Here is a 15,265-nt window from a genome sequence, read left to right on the forward strand (position 1 = left end):
TCATAAATTATTGTTGCTAGGCATTAGACATATTAGTTGTGTGTTTTTTTTGTTTCATATTCGTGCATAACTTGAGCTTGCCATTTTATTATTATTATTATTTTTATTTTTTCTTTCTTGCTATAATTATTCTTCATGGGAACTTCCGAAACTCTAATTAGCAAACTTGATGTTAGTGATCCTTTGTTTCTCCATGCTAGTGACTCAAGTTGTTTGTTTGACTGTTGTGAATATAAAGTTAAAAGGCATTGAAAATTACACTATTTGGGCAAACTCTTTTTCATTAGCTTTGAAAGCAAAAATCAAAATCTGTTTTATTGACGGGTCTTGTAAAAAACCCATTGAAAATGAAATTTTGGCCTCACAATGGGAAAGGTGTAATTCGGTTTCTTGACTTGGATTCTCAATTCTGTGTGTGAAGAATTATATGTGGGTCAAATATATTCCAAACTTGCTTCTGAAGTTTGGGATGATTTAAAGGAAACGTATGATAAAGTTGACGGGTCTGTGGTGTTTAGCTTATATGAAAAAATTAATTCTATGGCTCAAAATGGTACTTCTGTTTCCGATTACTATCACAAACTAAATACAATGTGGAAGCAGTTTGATGCTATGGTGCAATTACCATCATGTACGTATAAGGCCTCAAAAGAATTCAATGACTTTACTCAATTAATAAAATTAATGCAATTTTTAATGGGTCTTGATGACATTTATCAACCCGTTAGAACTGGTCTTTTAACGCGTGATTCGCTTCCCACGATCAAACTGTCTTTTCAATCATTTCTAGAGAAGAATCACATAGAACATGCAATAACCCCACCAAAGGGGTAAATGTTAGTTTTGTGTCAAAATTTAATAATTTTACCGATAATAAAAAGAAGTTTAACAAAGGGCCTAATCCAAACCTTAAATGCACCCATTGTCACAAACTAGGCCACACTGTAGATAGGTGTTATGAACTTGTCAAGTATCCTCAGGGGTATAAACCTAAGTTTGGGCAAGGAAATAATCAAGGTAATCATGTTAATCACTCTATGTCAAATAAATCCTTACCTGATATGCCTGCTAGTTCTTCCTCTACCCCTGCTCTCACATCCGAACAGATAACTCAACTTTTGGGGCTGCTAAAAGATAAGAATAACGAAGGTCCTCAACATAAAAACTTTGGAAGTAACTCCATTGGTTTTTTTAATTCTAATGTTTTCAATAAATATGTTTTTGGATTTGCGTGTTGCCCGTCTAATATTTCCTCTGGGTGGGTTGTTGATTCTGGGGCAAACCAACACATGGTTAATTCTGAGAAAGGTCTAATAGATCTTATTGATGTATCTGATTTTAATATCTTTGTTAAACATCCAAATGGTACAAGTGCTAAAGTTACAAAAATTGGACGTTTAAAATTAACTGAAAAGGTCATTTTATCAGATGTTTTTGTTATTCCTGAATACTATGTGAATTTAATGTCTGTCTATAGGCTTGCTAGTGAGAATAAATTGCGTGTCTCATTTGATGAACATACTTGTTATCTTCAGGATTTGCGCACAATGAAAATTCTAGTGACTGGTAGTCAATTTGATGGGTTATATTTCTGTGGTGATGCTTCTCAACCTGTTAAGGTGTGCTTTAATAGTCATGATGTCTTAAATTTATGGCACTCTAGGTTAGGACACCCTTCTCATCATGTTCTAAATGTTTTAAAAAATGAATTAAAAATCAAAACATTAGACGAAATCCTTCCTTGTGATATTTGTCACAAGGCCAAACAACACAGAGAACCCTTCCCTCTAAGTGATCATAAATGTGGGGGAGCTGGTTCACTTAGATGTTTAGGGTCCATATAAAGTGAAAAGTAATGATAGATGTCGGTTTTTTCTGACTGTTGTGGATGATTTTTCAAGGTGTGTGTGGATTTACCTGTTAAAAAATAAAGACGAGGTCTTTTACAACATTCAAAGCTTTTTTAATCTTATAAAAACTCAATTTAATACCACTATAAAACTTTTTAGAAGCCATAATGGCTCGAAATTTGTTAACAGCCACATGTCTAATTTTATAAGAAATAATGGTATTATTCATCAAACCACATGCACACATACTCCACAACAGAATGAAATTGTTGAAAGAAAACATAGGCATTTGTTAAACATTGCAAGAACTCTTTTATTTCAAGGGGGTATCCCTCTTCGTTTCTAGTCTGAATGTGCGCTTACCGCTGCTTATTTAATTAGCAGGACTCCCTCTTCAATTCTTAATGGCAAATCACCGTATGAACTCATGTTTGGTTTTCAACCCTCTCTAAATCACCTTAGAACGTTTGGCTGCCTTTGTTTTAGCACCATTTTAAATAACACTGATAAATTTGGGAATCATGCAGAGAAATGTGTTTTCTTAGGGTATTCTCCTTTTAAAAAGGGATACAAACTTTGGAGTCTTGATCAAAAGAAAATAATTTTTTCGAGAGATGTAAAATTCTATGAAACCATATTTCCTTTTAAAGATAATAAACTTTTAAATGATGACTCTACAAATGTTGACCCTTTGGTAAATTCCTTAAACTTTTTTGATTTATTTGATTCCGATTAGCCAAACAACTCTAAGAGTGAAATACCCGATGATGAGGAGAGGGATCCTAGTGAAGTAGTTAGTACTGACCAGCAACCTTGTGCCCAGTCTCAAAACCCTGATGGCGAGGCTTATCCACAGCAGCCTCATGGGTCGACTAAAGGTATGAGTGAGGCTAGCGGTTCTAGAACTACTGATGATAGCACAGACTCTCCTGAGGGATCTAATATTCCTAGTGTTTCGGTTGGAAGATCTACTAGAAATTCTTCTATACCAAGAAAACTAGATGATTTTATCATAGAAGGAAAAGTAAAATATGGAATGGAAAAAGTAGTAAATTACTCAAACTTATCCTTTGAAAGTAAATGCTTTGCTTCTTGCCTAAACAAATCGGTTGAACCAAAACATTTTTTTCAAGCCAAAAATGATGTTGAGTGGGTGAATGCCATGAATGAAGAGATGGAGGCTTTACATAGAAATAACACATGGACCCTTGTTGATCTACATGAAGGTAGAAAACCAATAGGCTGTAAATGGGTCTACAAAATCAAATATAAGTCTACAGGTGAAATTGAAAGATTTAAGGCTAGACTTGTTGCCAAAGGATATAGTAAAAAAGAAGGAGTAGATTTTGATGAAACATTCTCTCCTGTTGTTAAAATGGTTACCGTTAGGTGTGTGCTTAGCCTTGCTGTTGAAAAAAATTGGCCTCTCTTTCAACTTGACATTAACAATGCTTTTCTATATGGAAATTTAAATGAGGAAGTCTATATGCGGTTGCCAGAAGGTTATTTCTCTCCACATGAAACCAAAGTCTGTAAATTAAACAAATCTCTATATGGTCTAAAGCAGGCTCCTAGAATGTGGAATGAGAAACTTGTTGGCACTTTAACCAAATGGGGTTTTGTCCAAAGCATGTGTGATTACTCACTCTTTTTTAAAAGTGATAAATCCTCAATTGTGATTTTACTTGTGTACGTGGACGACATTGTAATAACTGGTAATGACCCAACTGAAATAAACGAAGTAAAGCAAATGCTAAACTTAACCTTTTTAATCAAAGATCTTGGATTACTAAAATATTTTCTTGGAATAGGAGTTCTAAGGTCTGAAAAAGGTATCTGTTTGTCTCAAAGAAAGTATTGTATTGATCTTCTTGCTGAATTTGGTCTTAGTGGGTGTAAACCTGTCAATACACCCATTGAACAATATCATTCTATAATGAATTTTTGTAAACAAGATGAAACCATCTTAACGAACATTACAAGTTTTCAAAAATTGGTCGGAAAACTAATCTATTTATCTCACACATGACCAGATATATGTTATGCTGTGCAATTCCTTAGTCAATTTATGCACAAACCCACCAATTCTCACTTACGAATTGCCATTCGCTTACTTCGGTATTTAAAAAAGGCCCCGGGAAAAGGTATTCTACTTAGCAAAGGCTTTGGTCTAAATATACGAGCCTATCCTGATTCTGACTGGGGTAAATGTCTTGAAACTAGAAGGTCGGTTACTGGTTATTGCATTTTTTTAGGTTAGTCACTCATTTCTTGGAAAAGTAAGAAGCAAGAGATCATATCCAGGTCCTCGGCTGAGGCTGAATACAGGTCCATGTGCGCTACCGCAAGTGAAATTATGTGGCTGACTAATGTCTTGAAGGAGCTCCATATTCAAGTTACTCCTCCCATTTCGCTATTCTGTGACAACAATGCTGCTATCTCTATAGCTGTAAATCCAGTTTTTCATGATAGAACTAAACACTTTGAGATAGATTTGTTCTTTCTCCGTCAAAAAATCTCCGCTGGGCTTCTCAAGGCTATGCCTATCGACTCCAATGAACAAGTGGCAGACGTGCTCACCAAAGGTTTGTTGGCAACTCAACATGATTTTTTGACTAATAAATTATCTATGTATGACATGTTCGGATTATCAAATTGAGGGGCGGTGTTAAAATCTAAGTATTTATTTTTTCAATTTATAATCCTCATTTAATTAATGGGTTTTTCTCTTATTTATTTTGCATATGGGCTGACTTCCAACTTATGTTTTTGGGCTTCCTTGCTGTATCTTCACTGCCAATATTGCAAGAGGCATCTCTCTAGTTTGGAAAGGAGCGTTCCCTGCAATAGACTTCCACAATCTCCGGCTCTAATTATGGACGAATACTTTACTGCCTTCATATAAATGGAGTGCTCCTCTTCATCATAGAGACACAACAGAATAGCAAGAATCTTCTTTCTTCAACAGATTATCTATTGTCTTGTTTAGGGTTTCAAACCCATAAGAGTTCTTCTTATCTTTTAATCTTGTGTATCAAGCTTTCAGTTTGGAATAAATCAAAATTTTCTTGTTTTATAACAATATTGAATATTGAAATTGCAAAATTTGCTCAAATTAGGATTAATCGATTTCCCGCCTGCAGAAGAAGAAAACCTAAATTTTGCCCCCCCCCCCCAATGTTTATGACATAGATTATATAAATTATCTTTAATTAATTATAAAAGAGATTGTGCTTTATGTTTGTACATAATTTTACTTATTGTAGTTTATCTTTAAAATTGACAATAAATTGGATGTGACTCAATGGTAAAGCATTCACTTTACTAGTGAGAGGTTGGGGGTTCAAACCTCACTATCACCAATTTATATGGAAGATATGAGGGATGACCCTGACTTGCCAGGGTTCAAGTCCTGATCTCACCCGGTTTTACCAGCTCCTCGTTGTCGTGCTGTTTGGTGGACGTGAGGGTCGAGTTTTATCTGGGGAATCCCTCAATAGGTGGACCGCTCGGGGCTCCGTCCGTCCGGACTCGTGGCCGGCTCGGGCTACCTTTAGCCAATGGGGACCGCGTACGGAGTATCCGGTGTTACTTAGTTGGTCGTTTAAAAAAAAATCTTCAGAATTGACATGTTTTGTCCTTTAAGTTTATAAATCCAATAAGGTTTGTCTTTTGGCCCTAGCACAGTTCTCGCTAAATTAGTTAGGGTAAATTAGTCATTTCACATACTAAATTAAAAATATTTTAATAAATAACTCAATATACACACACATCGTATACCTCTTTCTCTCTCTCTCACACACACTCCCACTTAAATTAGATTCGAGCAAGTCGCGAGCCACGATCTTTTTTAACAACCATGTCTTTGTTTTTTATCAAAAACCTAAAAGACAGGGGCTTCTTCACCTAGTGCTATCATGAGTTTATCCCTAACAAGGTGTTGCGGATTAAAGACATACGAAGTGGACGTTATGTGGAATTTAGCAGTAGGTTTTAGGAGGTGTGTGTTTGTCAAACGTTACTTAGTCATGCATTCTTTCCCTACGATGTTTTTCTTCATCTTCTCCTCTCACATAAATGTCCTCCACCTCCCACAAACAATCTATGTCCAAGGACGTTGTAATCTCTCTCTACTCTGCGTCAATGTCCAGGCCGTTCATGAGAATCCCTAAAAAGTCTGGGACCTGGGGCGAGTTAAAAAAAATGGTCTGGTTATATATAAACTCAAAAATTCATATATAATTTATATAATTGTGATAACAACAAATGAAATAATATTGTAGAAAAATATTTAATTTAATTACTTAAACAAAACATGAACATCTCCCAACATTATTGAAAGCAAAGGCCTCGATTAACTTTTTTGTAATCCATATTCTAAAATATCGTTCTCGATAGCAATAAATGTGCTAATAGTCGTGGTAAAATTATGATTTAAATGGGCTAAAGGGTCAACGTGGTCACAAAAGACAAATCGCATATAACTAAATAAGCAATCAACAATAAAAAAACAACTAAGATATGAATTTAATAACTTGGTCTATACGAATATAGATTTTCTCTAACTAGTAAGAGAGCTAAGTTCATTATTATATGGCCGCTTTGAATTTTTTACAACCTTATTTCTATAAAATTTGTATTTCTAACAATTTTATTTAGTATATAAAGCCAGAGGGTTTCAAATTTCAATTTTGTATCGGTTTCTTTGTTTTTGCAGTCACCTATCGGAATATCTAGTGCGTGTTTGGGGTTAAAAATGAAAAACTAGTTTCGGATTTAAATGAGGACTTTTTTTGTACATGTAATCATTTTGTTAAAAAAAGATTGTAAAAAATGACAAGGGAGAAGAGTTGAACTTGTGCATATAGAAAAATAAAATGAAGTAACACACACACCCACCAAACTCCCACAAACCACAATCCAACTCCACCATTTAGATCCAATTGTCTTATTTATCTAAACTGGAATTATATATATAAATATATAAAATATATAACTTTTTAGAAAATGTTTTGGGCCCTTGGGATGACTGGGCCTTGGGTCGTTTCCTTCCTCACCCCACCCTTGGGTCGGGTCTCTCAACCTCTATAGGAATTAGGAATATGGGATTGATGGGCTGTTACATATGATCTATGAAACTCTTAACTTATTTGATCAACCACACCTTGCATCATGTAAGTTACATGTCATCTTTCCTATATCTCGCATTCTCGCCCGTCTTGATAAATAACACCTGTGCTATTTTCTTGTGGTTTTTTTGGATGAATCAATAAGAAAATAACCAATGGAAATATACATGTATGGGGAATCATAAAAGAAATTGAGTATGCGTTTACATATAGTATATTGACATGTATGTTTACATATATGTATATAGCTCATGTGTGTTCACGTATACGTAACTATAGTATTTACATGTATGTTGTCGTATGTTTGCATATACGTAGTCATGTAATGCTTGTATCTTGAAGCTACTTTGTTTACATATGTGCGTATGTAGATTATATCTCATAAATTACAATATGAACTCTCATATTGTAACTAGATATATTTTTTTATTTTTAGTTAGGGAAGACAATCGGAAATGCAATAGATCGAGGAGGCGACCGAAAATGAAGGCTATGGTGGGTGTTGGTTTAAGGGTTTATCAAAAGGTTTTTTTTTTTTTTTCGTCCTTGTCACTTTCATCCAAATAGATAAAAGGACATAAATACTCCTGACTTTACGGTAAAAAGGACATAAATACACCAAAGAAGCTACGTAAAAGATATTATTGGTTAAACAATCAACAAAAGTTTCAGGTTTAGAGAGGGAGAGAGAGATAGAGAGATGAGCTGAACTTTTTTTTTCTTCTGTGTGTGTTAACAACTATCAAGTGATATTAGTTTATCATAAACTTCAATTATTTTTTATTATCTACAGTACTATCATACTAATGATTAATGAATTACATAATTAATAAAAGGTATTATACATTCATGTGACGTAAGGAAATGGGAAAATTGCGTTATTATTATTGCGTCCTTGTAATTACGCCCTTTCTCCACCATGACTACGCTATAATATTTTTCATAATATAGTTTAATATTAAAATGGACAGATCAGTTCATATTCGCACAAAAATCTCAATCTTTCTAAAATTTATAAAAGTGCCCCTAAACTCTAAGGTAATTACAGAAACCACTATTTTTTAGTTTAAATAAAACTAGGTAATTACAAATTACTACTTTCTTGTGCATGGTGAAGAACTCTCGCGTTATCAATCATCCACCAATGCCCATTACACGAGTAGTGCCTTCATTTTCACCCTCCATAATCCAAAGACGTTTTACCATCGAACTTTTTTCCAAATCAAACTTTGTCGACACCGTCGAACTCTCTTTACAACTTTCCCTTCATCGTTTATGTACCTATGTCAAGTAACTAAACGATTACAACAAACATAAACATGCGAGAATCTTCCTATTATACTTCGGTAGAGAAATAAGTCACTGAAGCTCTTATTCTAACCCTCTCAGTAGTAAACACAAGCTACCGAGCTTTATTCCCTATCGATAGCAAACTTCAGCATCGGACTTAGGCGCCGATTCCTACTTCTCTACCTTCCCATTGATAGATCATTTCCTACCGACTATACAAGTGACTTAATGACTATATTTCAACAATAGTAAACATTTACTATGTAGTTAATGTGATCATGTTACTATATAAACATATATATGTAAACGGATTTCAAGAAATAATGCATGTAAGAACAATTTCATAATGTATTCAGATTAATGTAGCTTAATGTCAACTTAACCTCCTAAACAGGAACGTTCTTTGGGAGAAACTAACGGAGAATATAAATTCCTATCATATAAAGGGTTATTTTCTATTTTAATCCAAATATAAAGGCTTCTCTTTGCAACGTATACTAACATGAGGGTACTTTAGAACATATTTAAGTACTTCCCCTTCTTTTTTATATATCATTAGGTTAACAACCCGTGTATTACGTGGGCTGAAAAATGATATAATGTAAAAAAAAAAATTACATATTTGATACAAGTTATGAGTGAAATCAAGCATATTCTAAAACAATTATAATGCATTAATAAATATTAAATAGTAATTAATGCATTAATTATTATATCATTTAACATAAAAAATAATTAAATTGAATGAATGATAATTAAAAAATTATTTAATTAGGTGAAATATGTATAAATGGAAATTGATTAGTTGGCATCCTATATAGATGACATATTTGAAAGCCATGTGAAACATGTATTGCTTTAATATATTAGTTAGATGTTGCATGGATTAACTAATATTAATTAATTTAACAACGACCTTAAGCTCATTAAATTATACAACATGTTCTTAGGCCTCTTATATATAACCTCTTCAGGTGAATCTAGCAAGAACACAACATCTACTCCTTTAGATCCAGATAACCACTTTTCATTGTAACATGTCGAAAATGACATGTCTCCGCTTGACTTTCATCATGCTAACAATCGTTGGCACGGTGAAAGGCAGGTGGTTAGAACTCGAACCATATTCAGCGTCGTTAACGATCTCAGACGGGATTCACGACGTGAATAACGGGAATACTAGTAACTATATTACAACGGTGGTGTATGGCGAGAAGAGTTGTCATAGCATCTATGGTTTCTTGCCATGTGCGGACATGATGGCCGAAGGGGAGTTCCTGATGGTTATGTATACGTATTTGATGATCAAGGGGGAACAATGGATACATGATGGAAGCCAGGCTTTGTTTATATTACTCGGAGATAAGAAGTTTGGTGCAAGTGTTTTCAGGGTAAGGGTACTAATGGCTTTGCCAAGAATAGTCATAGTTATTGGTAAACTTCTCACTATCTTCATATATTATTGTTGTTAATTTCATGTTTGTAGATATACATAATACACCTAGTACAAAAATAATCATTTGTGATCTTCCAAATGGTCGCAAATGCCCTTTTGACCATTTATACTTTTACTATATGTTTGATTATAGGTAATGGAATGAAGGGGAAATGGAATGGAAGAAGGAATGGAATGGACAAGGGAATGAAATGGATCATTCCATTCCTTTATATTGTTTGGTTAACCTATAAGAATGAAATGAATTACTACTTTATGTTGTTTGGTATCCTAAAAAATTTTATAATTGAAATTGAAATAATAAAAATACTCTTTTATCAAAATAATTTTTTTCACCAAAAAAAAACCCGCAATGGCGACGGTGGTGGTGTTAGCTCTGGCGATGAAAATGGTAGTGGCAGTGGCGACGGTGGTGGTGGGGGTGGTGGTGGTCAAGCGGTGGTAGCATTGGTAGTGATGGCAATGGTAGGGTGGCGGTGATGGTCAGGCGGAGGCGGTGACAATGTTTTCGATGGTTACAACGACGACGGTGGCGACGGCGGTAGCGTTGGTTGCGCTGGTGGTAGCGGAGGCGGTGATGGTTGCGGTAAGGTGTCAGTGATGGAGATGGTAGTGGTAGTTGTTGTTGTTAGGTGGTGATGTGTTGTTGAGAAAGTAGGGTGAAGGAGGAATGAAATGAAAAAAAATAGAAGGGGGTAGGAAGGAATGGTTTTGATGGAATGGGATTCCATGTGTAATGGATGATTTCATTTCATTGAGCAACCAAACACTATTTTTTTCATTCCTACCCAATGAATCATTTCATTCTCCCTATCATTCATGCATACCAAACACTACCTTATAGTAGTAATCCCGAAGCCATGAGGCTTTTATGGAGGGGGGCTGATCAATCTAAATTTTAAGGAGACCAATCGGGTTTATTAATACGTTTTTTTACATGTAAATAACACTAGAAAATCCCCCCCCCCCCCCACCCCACCCCACCCCACAAACACACACACCATAATTTCGGCCTTAAAATTGACAACTGATTAAGACCATAATTAAGGTTGACTTATAGTTATTTTTTAAATTGCCACTATTCTACATGTCTTTAATTTCCGCATATCTTTTGGTTGTTATTTCCCATTTTCGTACTAGAATACTAGAATATGATCCAACTCTTTTACTAGCCTGAGACCTTGGTATGAGATTAGCTTTAGAAACTTTTACCATATGAGATTAGGCTATACCCGAGCAATCGACACCTCGGTGAACTAATGCCAAAATGATTTTTTTTTAATTTGTTGTTGTAGGGGCTGGTATACTTTCTACAAACTCAGCCGCCCAGAACCAAGTGGCTTTCGGGGTGCACATATATGCAGGATCAACCCTCATCAGTCTCACGTTTATATGGGGACTTCACATAATCTTAAACAGAGATAAGTTTCACGGAAAGGAGCCCTTACACGAAGACGAAAGCCAACAAGATTCATCAACTAAATGCTTGCCACCCATAGACAAACTTTCAATTCTCAATGGCTAGATCATTATAATCTACAACCATTTTTTCTGTTCTAAATACTTATTTGTGTATCAGTGATTTATAGATATATTTTGACACTTGTGTGGTAGATAATGGTGTTAATATCGACGAATGGACTAGGAAAATAGCCGGCATCATGCTTCTATCATTGATTCCGTTTGCAATCGTGGAAGTAGCAACTTTAAAAGTTCGGATGCGATTTTATTCACACTCATAGTTTCATTAGTGTCACTGGCCATATACTTTGGTTACCAGGTACCTACAACAACCACCATGCATATTTTTCTTTATCGAATTCATGTTAAATAAATTTCTTGATGTTTTGCAAGTAGATTGGGGATCAATGGGTTCAGTACAGAAGCTTGGCATACTTGAAGGAAGAGAATTTGCGACTTAGGTTCTTCTATCATGTCCAAAGGCTTGCCGAATCAAAATTCATTGATGAGCATGGAGACCCTAATTTTGAAGTATTCGAAAGGTTTAACAATTGCCGATTTCTATATGCGATGGGGCTCGATTATTTTACATGAACAGGGTGTAGGACATGGTTCACTTTTTATTAAAATAAAATAAACACTAATGATACTCTCGTTAGTAATGGGAAATATAGGAGTACAATACCATTTACAAAATCAAATAAAAAGAATAAAATATACATTTTTTTATATTCAAAATAGATAAGATAATGCGCCTTCATCAGGTACTTCATGTAATAGCTTCGTCTTGTGTCTTCATCACATTGGTCATCGACTAAGCTTCTTGAATCGCGTATTCTCGAACGATCTTTCATGTAGTCTTCAACGAGAGCTTGATGTGTATCTTCTTGTATGATCCTTTGCTACAAAAACGAACAAACTAATGTTGACGGTTGAGGCTGAGACATGTGTTCAACACGCTTCCCTTAAAACATATTTCGCGCCTCTACATTAGACAACGCGTCTGTCTCTCAGGGTACAACAACCAGAGCAGTTTGTACTGTCGGAGATGTCCACACGCCCGAGGCTACATTAGTTAAATTGTAGTATTAGAACTTGTGGGAAAAATAAAAAGAATGAAAAGGTAGAGCAATCAAATGGAGAAACGCATCTCTATATATTCTCAACATATGGGTCTTTAAAGATTTCTTCTTCATCATAACTCTTCATGCATGCATGTATTTTCTCCTTGAAGTTCCTATCTTCTCATTTTTCTAGCCCTTTCCAATGAGGCACATAGCCTACTATATTATACAAGAGTTAAGGGTGAGTAAAGAGCTTCACTTAATTAGAGACTTAATTCTCTAATAAAATCCAATACGTGCCATAAAGAAAACTCTACTCAAGAGTTTTAACATATGAAGAGTTATAGTATTAATAACCTAATATATTAATTTCCATTCATTTTTTATAATTTTCTAACACGGGGGATTTAGGGAAAACTAGAGTATCTTTATGTACATATATAGCATCTCCTCCCTTTTAGGCTTTTATATCATCACAAACTCGATCCAACCAATCACCTATTTATAATATTTACTAGGTTAGAACCCGTGTGACACACGGGTTTGTCAAAATATAATAAAACAAAATTAAAAAACATATATATACATAATAAGATAGATAATGTGTTCATATTATAAAAACAATTATACTACTTTAAGTAAACATATAAATTACAATTCTCTAAATATTTCCTTGACTTTGGGTTACGGTCATCGCAACATATGTATCAGAAAATTTTAATGTATCTCAATTAAATTTCAATAAAACTATTTACAATTATGTTGAACTAAACATGAACCCAAGCCAGTTATTTAAAATTACGTACAATTAATTGTATGATAAGAGTGATATAAAGTTGCATTATGATATGCAGACTGGTAAGATATTTGGGAGGGGTTCTTCTTTTTGTTATCACAAACCATTTTTCTTATCCTTCGATTTTCCTTTAAGATAGCTAAACTTTAAAAAATAATATAATATAATATAATATAATAGTAACATGACCAATTAAAAAAAATGAAACTTACAATTTGTGGTTAATCTTTCTTGTGTAGAGACTAAATTCTCATTGGTGATACCTATATAAAAAAATAAAAAATAAAGATGATAGTTTTACTAAATAAATAAATAACTATTTTGTAATCAATAATAAAAATAAGAGTAGAGAGAAATATACCATCAGTAATATTACATAGAGATATTCGCAAGGTAGTATTGTTAAATGTAGAACACATCATCTCCTTAAAAACAATAAAAAGTCCATAGTTCTTTTAAAACAATCAACTAAGAATAAAAGTAATTCAAACATTGCATATTTGAAGACATTTACTCGTTTATCTATTAAACACTGAATCTTGTACTGTATCAACTTGCTTTTTGGATATTTTAATATGTGTTTTTAAAGATAATATGTCTTTATTTAAATAAGACTTATCGATAACTGATGGCATCCTTTATTTTGTTTGTAATATATCTCTAAGTAAAAAATTGGTGTTATATAATGATCATAGAAATAGGGTTTCAACTGAAAGACAACGGATTACATATAAATCAACTACGTGAATCAGATTACATGTTTCGGATTAAATGAATCGCATTAAGAAGATTGATCGATTGAACCTGTGAATCGATTTAATCCAATTGAGGATGTTAACCCGATTGAATCTGTGAAGGTGAAACAATTGAATATGTGAATTTTATTACAAAGGTTTGTTGACTTGAATACTGATGAATTTCAGTGTAATAGGTAGATAGTGATTGCTAGGGTTAGAGCATGTGAATTGGGATGAAAAAAAATTCTGAATATGATAGGCATCGCAAGTTTGATTTTGAAATTGAATTAAAGTAATTAAAAATAATTAAGAAATGTCATGTGACACTTTGAAGAAATTTGGTAAAAAATAAAAGGAGAATTTGATGGAAAACTCACTTGTCATGTGTCACTTTGAAAACTCCTTATTAATTTAAAATACAATGAAAGATATTGAGTTTTGAATTCAAAATAATTAAAAAATAATAGGAATTGACATGTGGCACTTTGAAAACTCTTTGTTAATTATAGAAAAGAAAGGTTTCTTGAAAACCCACTCTTTTATTATATAGGGAGATATTTTATTTAAATTATAAAAATTAGTTAATAATTGTATAATGACTGAAATGGAGGTTATGGCCTTTATACCACATTTTTCGGATAAAGCCCCCTCTTATGACACGTCTGCTACTTATCGCATAACGCCTCTATGTGAAGGGTTACACTACACATGATCTTAAAGTCTGCTAGCTAGAGGTAGCGGACTACTACCTAAATATACTAAAAATCTATTAGCCCACTCTAGTTTTCTCCAAATCACATATTCCTATAAAAAAAAAGATCAATGTAGCTCCACTATTAGAACTAATCCTCACTATACAATCATGCAGCATATTTAAAAAAGCTGACAAAGATGAAGACAAATGCATATCACATGTTGAGCTAGAAGGTTTGATTAAAGATGTATTCAAATTGGAGGAGGATCACGCCAAGGATTACGCCAAAGCGGAGATTTTGTCCCACTTCGATGATGATAACAGTGGCAATATCAGCTGGTTAGAGTTCAAAAAAGGATGCGCTAAATGGCTGAAAAAATGGAAGGATGACAGCAAACATTTCAGATTCCAATACTGTTTCAAAAAATATTTGGAAACAGGTATGAGACACTGTTTTATAAATTGCGCGTGAAAAGTGCTCCCGCCAACTCTAAATTACGTTGCAATTTATTCTTTTTTAATTACATGTTGTGAAAGTAGCAATCCAAAGGAAGCGTGAAGATCTCACTAGAATAGAGCAAATCATGCCAAGAATCTTGAGACAACTCCTTGAAGAACGCGAAATAGTGAAAGCAAACGGAGAACCCGACAGAGAAAAGATAGAAGCGTAACTATTGTCTTGATCTGATCTCTTCCATTCCGAATTTGTTAAATGTAAGTTTGATGATTTATATATGTTTCTTGTTTATATATATATATATATATGAAGAAACGTGGATCTACTCACT

The 15,265-nt window shown here is 33.9% G+C and overlaps 1 long non-coding RNA gene and 1 pseudogene across 2 annotated transcripts; both read left to right on the top strand.

Moving 5' to 3' along the window:
* The first annotated feature begins 1,106 nt into the window (after positions 1-1,106).
* On the top strand, positions 1,107-3,579 carry LOC143603805 (uncharacterized). Its single transcript, XR_013148140.1, has 3 exons — positions 1,107-1,173; positions 1,536-1,619; positions 2,235-3,579. It is a non-coding gene; the product is annotated as an uncharacterized LOC143603805 (long non-coding RNA).
* A 5,597-nt stretch (positions 3,580-9,176) lies between these two features.
* Positions 9,177-15,148, top strand: LOC143603803 (sodium/calcium exchanger NCL-like; annotated as a pseudogene). Its single transcript, XR_013148139.1, has 6 exons — positions 9,177-9,703; positions 11,021-11,245; positions 11,340-11,505; positions 11,583-11,728; positions 14,652-14,917; positions 15,018-15,148. The product of XR_013148139.1 is annotated as a sodium/calcium exchanger NCL-like (transcript).
* The last annotated feature ends 117 nt before the right edge of the window (positions 15,149-15,265 follow it).

This window comes from Bidens hawaiensis, unplaced genomic scaffold (assembly GCF_021521415.1).
Source record: "Bidens hawaiensis isolate Kalapana, Puna unplaced genomic scaffold, B.hawaiensis_p1.1 tig00062786_1, whole genome shotgun sequence".
Lineage (NCBI taxonomy): Eukaryota > Viridiplantae > Streptophyta > Magnoliopsida > Asterales > Asteraceae > Bidens > Bidens hawaiensis.